The sequence below is a fragment of the Elgaria multicarinata genome, chromosome 3 (genome assembly GCF_023053635.1).
Source record: "Elgaria multicarinata webbii isolate HBS135686 ecotype San Diego chromosome 3, rElgMul1.1.pri, whole genome shotgun sequence".
Classification (NCBI taxonomy): Eukaryota; Metazoa; Chordata; class Lepidosauria; order Squamata; family Anguidae; genus Elgaria; species Elgaria multicarinata.
In genome coordinates this window covers 17,611,397-17,620,554 of record NC_086173.1, presented here as the reverse complement: position 1 = coordinate 17,620,554, position 9,158 = coordinate 17,611,397, and the positions used below count along the sequence as shown (strand labels likewise).

Sequence of the window (9,158 nt, the reverse complement as noted above, 5' to 3'; positions counted from 1 at the left end):
CCCAACGCGTTCTGCGCGTGCGCCCTGCTGTTCCGCCGAGCGGCTACATTTCCCCTAATGCGCATGCTCCATTTTCTCCGGAAGGCGCTCGTGGGCCGCTGAGTGTTGTTTAGCAACGCTTTGGGCCCGCGACCGCTCAGTCTCGCGATTTCTTTTTCCCCACCACTTCTCTCTTCCTCAGCGTCTGAACCTGGCGCTGAAGAGGGAATGCCGGCCGTGGGGAAAGAGGGGCGAAGGGGCAGATGCCCCATTCAGAAATCACGTGAACACACACACACACACACCAGGGCAAGGCTCCTGCTTGCACTTTTCAGTCATGGGGGGAAGGAGGGGATTTTGGCAGGTACAACTGGTCACGTAGCAGTGAGGAAAACTGCGCCTGCCGCAATCGCCGCCTCTAAAGCAAGCAAAAACGTCATTAATAAAGACAATTCTTTAAAAAAAATGGGACGGTGTAAAAGACGGAACGGAACAGGCCGGAACGACCCCATTATATTAAAAAACCATACCAAAAACAGTGGCATGTGTTAGCAACACTTGGGCACAATAATTTAGGACTAAAACCATTGCAATATTATATCACTATTAACCCCAGAACTCCCAAAACAACATCCGGAACAGAATGGGATGGCCGGAAGGCCACTTCTGAATGAGCGATATCAACCAAACTCACCAGTTATACATAACTCCATGGCAAGGATGCAAGAAGCCACAAAAAGTGCAAAGAAACTGCGTTCCGATACCCGTTCCGCACATAGTGCATATAGCGCAAAACGGGCAGGGACAGCAGCTTCCAAGTGAGATATGTTAACCAAACTCACCAGACACACATTACTAGGTGAGCTCGATATAATAAGCTCCAAAAATTGCCCCCAAACCACGTTCAGATACCCGTTCCGGCCAAAAGAGTGTATTGCGCAAAATGGGCCGTAACGGCAGCTTCCCGATGAGATAAGTCAACCAAACTCAACAGATGCACATGACTAAGTGGGACAGTTGTAGAAACCTCCAAAAGTTGCCCCGAAACCACGTTCCGATACCTGTTCCGGGCAAAAGTCCCTATTGCGCAAAATGGGCCATAACAGCAGCTTCCCAAAGTGGTAACTCAACCAAACTCACCAGATGCACATGACAAGGTGGGACAAATATAGAAAGCTCCAAAAGTTGCCCCAAAACCACGTTCAGACACCCGTTCCAGGCAAAAGTCTGTGTTGTGCAAAATGCACCGTAACGGCAGCTTCCAAGTAAGGTAAGTCAACCAAACTCACCAGACGCATATGACAAGGTGGGGAAAATATATAAAGCTCCAAAAGTTGCCCCGAAACCACATTCCGATACCCGTTCTGGGCAAAAAACTCCGAATTGCGCAAAATGGACCGTAACAGCAGCTTCCAAGTGAGGTAAGTCAAACAAACTCACCAGACGCACATAACTCGGTGGGACAGATATAGAAAGCTAAAAAGTTGCCCCCAAACCACGTTCTGTTACCAGTTCCGGGAAAAAGTCTGTATTGTGCAAAACGGGCCATAACGGCAGCTTCCAAGTGAGGTAAGTCAACCAAACTCACCAAACACATATAACACTCACCAAAAGGTATCGGAACGTGGTTTGGGGGCAACTTTTGGAGCTTTCTATATTTGTCCCACCTTGTCATGTGTGTCTGGTGAGTTTGGTTGACTTACCTCATTGGGAAGCTGCCATTACGGCCCATTTTGCGCAATATGGGCTTTTGCCCGGAACGAGTATCGGAACATGGTTTCAGGGCAACTTTTGGAGCTTTCTATATCTGTCCCACCTAGTCATGTGCATCTGTTGAGTTTGGTTGGCTTATCTCATCGGGAAGCTGCCGTTACGGCCCGTTTTGCGCAATACACTCTTTTGCCCAGAACGGGTATCTGAATGTGGTTTGGGGGCAATATTTGGAGCTTATTATATCGGGCTCACCTAGTAAGGTGTGTCTGGTGAGTTTGGTTAACATACCTTACTTGGAAGCTGCTGTCCCTGCCCGTTTTGCGCAATATGCACTATGTGCGGAATGGGTATCGGAACGCAGTTTCTTTGCACTTTTTGTGGTTTCTTGCATCCCTGCCATGGAGTTATGCATAACTGGTGAGTTTGGTTGATATCGCTCATTCAGAAGTGGCCGTTCCGGCCATCTCATTCTGTTCCGGATGTTGTTTTGGGAGTTCTGGGGTTAATAGTGATATAATATTGCAATGGTTTTAGTCCTAAATTATTGTTCCCAAGTGTTGCTAACACATGCCACTGTTTTTGGTATGGTTTTTTTTTAATATAATGGGGTCGTTCCGGCCTGTTCCATTCCGTTCCAGCTTTTACACCGTCCCTCTGCTCATGCTCGTAATTTGAATTGCCAGTGGCGGGGCATTTTAGGGACTGAAAACTCTCAGCAATGCGTTACTGCTGGCTTAGAAACAAACAAGCAATCCTTGCCGCCCTTCCTTGTGCCCGCCTCGCAGGGTTGGTTTGTAATGCGTTACTGCTGGCTTAGAAACAAACAAACAATCCTTGGCTCACTTCCTTGTGCCCCCAGAAATGTCTGCTGCCTGCCTGCCTTCCCTCCCTCCTCCCCCTGGGAGCTGTACTACATGATGGGCCCTGTGGTTCGTGCCCACAAGCCTCCGGCATGCTTGCTCCCAGTCCTCCTCCTCTGTGCCCGCCTCACAGGGATGGTTTGTATGTGTCTCGCTTTGACTCAGGGGATAAGTCCTTCCTGCGCTCACTTAGACTTTTTGAAGTTCCAAATAAATTTTTCAAGTGTGGAAGAAGATTCATATTTAGGGTTATCTACTCCCCAATTCATGGCATGTTGGGATTTCCTTTGAAATGGCCATGAATAAAGCCCATTGAGCTGTCTGCAGCTTTAAATCCCTGAGATACTGGGGTATCCGATTTTCAAAAATTCCCCAAAAATCAGGGGAGGCTTGGATTTGCTTGAGGGTTGGCATGCATGTGTATACGTGCATCAGGTGTCATGGTGCCTAATTTGACGATTCTAATGTGAAAATTGACGTAGTTCTAGCATGGGACTTGATTTGGGGCGAGTTAAAAGGTTAAAGCCCTGCCAAAAATCAGGGGATGATGGGATTTGCTTGAAACTTGCCATGAATGTGGATCTAGATGGCATCTGTGAGGGTGCCTGCTTCAAAGTTTTTTATCTGTCAAAATGTCGGAGAAAATCCCATGTCTAAAAATGGGGTGTCCGATTTTCAAAAATTCCCCCAAAATCAGGGGAGGCTTGGATTTGCTTGAGGCTTGTCATGCATGTGTATATGTGCATCAGGTGTCATGTGCCTAATTTGACATTTCTAATGTGAAAATTGACGGAGATATAGAAAGGGGTGTGAATTGGGGTGATTAAAAGGTTAAAGCCCCGCCAAAAATCAGGGGATGATGGGATTTGCTTGAAACTTGTCATGAATGTGGATATAGATGGCATCTGTGAGGGTGTCTGCTTCCAAGTTTTTATCTGTCAAAATGTCGGAGAAAATCCCATGTCTGAAAATGGGGTGTCCGATTTTCAAAAAATTCCCCAAAAATCAGGGGAGGCTTGGATTTGCTTGAGGCTTGGCATGCATGTGTATACATGCATGAGGTGTCATGGTGCCTAATTTGACGTTTCTAACGTGAAAATTGATGGAGATATCGAAAGGGGTGTGAATTGGGGTTAGGGGTGATGCGTTAGAGGTTAAAGCCCCGCCAAAAATCAGGGGATAATGGGATTTGCTTGAGTCTTGGCTTGCATGTGTATGCGTGCGTCAGGTGTCATGGTGCCTAATTTGACGTTTCTAATGTTTATTAATATATAGACTCTGGGCAATACAAACCTGACATTCATGCCCCCTCCATCAAACAACAATAATCACTGAGGAGGATAGGATTGACTACTGCAGTCATCCAGGAGGCAAAACGCTCAGTAGAAAGGTTACTAAAGGCGGGTAGCGGAAGTGGAAACGCCCCCAGGGTAGCAATTGGCTGATCACTCAATTCAACATTTTCGGAGAAGAGCTAACGTTAGAACAGGGCACATGATTTCTAAATAAGCGCTAGTACTGAGCAACAACGAACAGAGACAACGAAATCAAGGAGGTAAGTACAACTCATTTACAACTGAAGATACAGAGGGTCATGTGATGCTTTGCGTCACAGTTGCTGATTCATAACATTATAATAACAATAGTGTAGATTCCCACTGGGTCTACATTCAAAATGATTAGGTCTAGATCCAACTCTGTGGTTCTTACCAGAAAAATAAGCCTTCCTAAAATGAGTTGTAGTAGAAATCATCATCTGCTTCTCAACTTGGAGGTTGCATGACAGGCGGGATACTTACCACTATACGATCACGATACGGCCGTGATCGTATAGTGGTAAGTATCCCCGCCTGTCACGCAGGAGACCGGGGTTCGATTCCCTGACGGGGAGCCAGGAATGTTACGGAAAACTGTGGCCTCCAGTTTTTCCGTAACATTTCTTCAAGCCCTTTGGAGGGGCTGAGGCACTGCTTTTCTAAAGCTACCTTGGAGCGGAATTAAAATGATGGCTCCTCGTGGTATTTAATATGGTGTGATATTATCCATGGAAACCCCCATTCCTATAGCCAAGTTTTTTAAATAAAGTTTACTCAGAAGGAAACTCCCACAAAACATAAAAGAAGAGAACCTGTTCAGCCTGGCAGCATTATTCATCTTATTTGTTCATAGATCAATTATGGAATGATCTCCCCAACGAGGCTCGCCTGGTGCCAACATTGTTATCTTTTTGGCTCCAGGTCAAGACTTTTCTCTTCTCCCAGGCATTTAACAGCAAATGCTGAATTTTTTAAACTGACCCCAGAATAGTTGTTTTTAAAATGGATATTGTCTGTTTTTGTATGTATTTCATGCTTTTATGGTTTTAAATTTAGTATATTTCTTTTTAACGTTCACTGTTTTTAACTCTTGTAAACCGCCCAGAGAACTTTGGCTATGGGGCGGTATATAAATGCAAATAATAGCAGGTAATGAGGAGTAAAAGTCTGAGCAGTTGGAAGATAGCCAGCAAAGGACAAAAGTGTGAGCTTTGGACCTGGCTTGCAAGAGGAAGACTGGAAGATCTGCAAAGGCTTCATGCTGTTTGCTTTCCAGGCAAAGTGACCATGTTTTAAAGACTACCATTCTTTGGAGTGGGTACCAGACCAGACTGCTTCTTCATGCTCCAATTGTACATCTGTAAACAAACAGACGTTACAAAAGATATAACAATTTTAAATAATTATTGCCCTGCACTTTGCCAGTAAATGTAAACCCCTTGCATTTTGCCAGTAAGCTAGGGTGACCATATTTTGGAAACCAAAAAGGAGGACAAAATGGCCACCCTCAGGAGGCGTGGCCACCCCAACATGCCCACTCCCAAGGCGGAGCCAATTCAACATCCAACCCCAAGGGGGTGTGGCCTCGGTCACATTTATTTATTTATTACATTTTTATACTGCCCAATAGCCAAAGCTCTCTGGGTGGTTCACAAAAAGTAAATGATAGCAACCAATGAGTGCCAAAGGCACACAACTACTATAATAATATACTAAATACTAAAAAAAGAATTAACACTTATATAAAACCATTTCTTTATTTTTATAACATAATAAACAACCACAACAGTCATAGAACACATTAGAATAGTTGTTCCAAATCTATTACTGTCATGAAATGCAGGAAAAAGGGACAGAACTACAACAACACTTCCCTTAACATAGATTTCAACTTAAAACTCTATAACTTCTTGTCCAAGGCAAAAATAATCTGGACATACTGTAATTCTTAATTTTAAAGTTCAGTTGTATTGAACACCAAAGAATCCACATTAAGTGTATGTTCAACACAATAAAATAAAACCACCTTCAAAGCAGTTAGCTACAATTCATAGGCAAGTCCCTTTTAAATGCAATCTCAAACACGTCACTTATTTCAGCTCACCCTAACAACAACCCTGCCACTACACAGTATAGTATAAGTATATGGATTTAAAGCATCCATTTTTCAGAAGCAGGTAAGATTCAAGACTCAAGTACATTTTACACAACTGTTTCCTTGTCTGGAGAGCTATGTAGAAACAGTGAGTAGCAATGAAGATGCATGGCAGTTGTTAAATATCAAGATGTATATCACATGAAAACACTTTCAGACAACATATAAAATTACTGGCAAGAAAGTGCTAAGGTTTAGAATATGTATAAAGTCATGAATGGCCACCTTTGTAACTTTGATCTGGCATTTGCTATGCACTGCATAGCTACTGGGTTTAAACGCCCAGAGCAGTTTGCATTAAAGATAATGGTTTTCGCAGGTTCAATGCTAATCTATTATTAGCATCTATGCCAAGTTCTACATTTAGGAAATAGAAACCAAAGGCACAGTTACAAAATGGGGGATACTTGGCTCAGCAATACTACAAATGAGAAGGATCTTGGAATTGTTGTAGATCGCAAGCTGAATATGATTGAGGAGAGACATTATAGCACTCTTCAAATACTTAAAAGGTTGTCACACAGAGGAGGGCCAGGATCTCTTCTCGATCCTCCCAGAGTGCAGGACACGGAATAATGGGCTCAAGTTAAAGGAAGCCAGATTCCATCTGGACATCAGGAAAAACTTCCTGTTAGAGCAGTACGACAATGGAATCAGTTGCCTGGTGAGGTTGTGGGCTCTCCCACACTAGAGGGCTTCAAGAGGCAGCTGGGCAACCATCTGTCAGGGATGCTTTAGGGTGGATTCCTGCATTGAGCAGGGGGTTGGACTCGATGGCCTTGTAGGCCCCTTCCAACTCTGCTATTCTATGATTCTATGATCTCCATGGCACAAGGAATTATATTGGGGTGTGGAAAAGTAAAGGATAACCGGCATTATTAATATCATATTATCAGCATCACCAAGAGAAGGAGGAGAATTATTAATATTAGGATCACCATCCATTATCAGCATCACCAAGAGAAGGAGGAGAATTATTAATAGTAGGATCACCATCCATTATCATCATCACCAAGAGAAGGAGAAGCATTATTAATATTAGGATCACCATTCATTATCATCATCACCAAGAGAAGGAGAAGCATTATTAATATTACCAACACCACCCATGGGATGCCCTCCACACATGCCATGGCAACAACTGCCATCTCTTTTACTTTCGTTGCAGTGACAGTGAACCAGTACAAGTACCCACTTGAACTTGGCCTGATGGGAGCCTTTTTATTTTCAACCCTCGTAGGCCTCAACAGAATTTACACAGGAATGCACACATTGCTGGATGTGATCGTCGGCAGTCTGATCTCAGCCCTCTTAACTGCTCTTGCTTATCCTACTTGGGATCTCATTGATCATCTGATGCTAAACAACCCTTTGTACCCTGCATTCTGCATCGTTGTGCCCCTCCTCTTATGTTACAACTACCCCAAACTAAATCATTACAGCCCTACTAGAGCAGACACCACCACTATTCTAGGAGCCGGGGCAGGAGCCACTATTGGGTTCTGGATAAATAATCGCTACGTCTCAGATGCTTTGGCTGAAGCTGCCACGCATCGTGTTCTCTCAGTCTCTGGTGAAATGCTCTTGACCGTGCTTGCAAAGTTTTTTGTGGGAACTGGTGTACTGGTGATCACACGGCAGATAATAAAAAACTTGGCTCTTAAAGGCGGGATATAAATGCAATGATAAATAAATAAATGACCATAAAGCTCTGCAGCAATTCAGAATTAAGGTGCCCTACAAATTTATAACCTATTCTTCCATTGGCTTGAATTCTACCGTACTTGTGCCATTACTGCATAAGCTTTTGGGTTTAAATTGAATGCTGTGCATTCCGCACCCCACCCCCTTCCCCAGGAATAACCCAGATGTAGGGATGCAACAAATGTGTATCATGGTAAAGACTTGAATAAAAAAAGTGTTGTGCGTTTCTGCATAGCTAATATTGGAGACCTGAAAGGAGCTTCTTAGTAGTCTGGTACGAGGTGGTTAGATATTTAGCAGCTTTTGCTCTCCCCAAGTCTAACAGTTCGGTGAGCTTTATGGGGTTAGGGTTAGGGTTGCAAATAGCCAGTTTTAAAGTGGCTGAAGCAATGAAGGTCCCCCCTCTCAAGCCCTAGCCTCCCCCCGCACCTTTCCCTAGCCCTACGTCCAAGCCTCTCCCCCCTCCTCCTCACCACCCCCATGCCAAATTAAGGAGGATGGTGGCCTTTTCCCACGTTGCAGCTGCCTCCTCCCTTCGCACCTGGTGTCCTGCTGCTGCTTGGTCCGTGGCTGTAATGTCCTCGTTCTCCTTCCTTCCGCTTCTGGCACTGGTCCATGCGCTGCTGTCGGCCCTCTCTTCCGGCCCACCACGTTGTCCTTGGCACCTTGGCCCACCACCGCCAGGCCCCCACCACGGCCATGCTGTTAGTAGCCGAGCCATGTCTTGTCTTGGCGGCAGCGGGGCGGCGGCACAAGCAGCAGCGGCTTGTCCTCCACCACCTCCACCTCGCTGCATCCGCCTCGGTTGGCTTGTTCAGCCTGGTCCTCTGCTGCCGCCCTGTTCCCCGCGTCTTGGCGGCGGCACAAGCGGCGGTGGCAGGGGCGGTGGCTCGTCCTCCACCACTTCCGCCTTGCCTCCTCCGCGCCGCCTCCGCCTCGCTTGTTCGGCCTGGCCTGGGACTTGGTCTGCTGCCGCCCTGTTCCGCACATTGGCGGCGGCAGCCTGGCGGCACAAGCGGCAGCCTCCACCTCACTTCTTCGGCCTGGGCCCTTGGTCTACTGCCGATTGTTCCGCAGCTGCGTCTTGGCGCCGGCAGGCCGGCGGCAGAAGCAGCAGCGGGTCGGCGGCAGCAGCACAAGCGGTGGCAGGGCAGCAGCAGACCAAGGCCCAGGCCAGCGGCACTCACCCACCGCCTCTCCCTAGTCCTCTTCTCCGCATCCTTCGTCACTCACCCGGCGCAGCGCGGGAATCACGCGAATTCTCAGCTGCTGGCTGGGTCTCGCGAGAGTTCCCAGACCCAGCCAGCAGCCAACAACTCGCACGATTCTCGCGAGATTCAAGATGGCCGCCAGCCGCCACCGCTGCAACCGAAAAAATGGCTGCAGGAAAGTAAGGGTGGCCGCAGCCTAGTCTGGGACCCCCCCCGCCCT

At 46.4% G+C, this 9,158-nt stretch overlaps 1 pseudogene; it reads left to right on the top strand.

Annotated features, from left to right (window-relative positions):
* The first annotated feature begins 5,126 nt into the window (after positions 1 to 5,126).
* Positions 5,127 to 8,931, top strand: LOC134393930 (sphingosine-1-phosphate phosphatase 2-like; annotated as a pseudogene).
* The last annotated feature ends 227 nt before the right edge of the window (positions 8,932 to 9,158 follow it).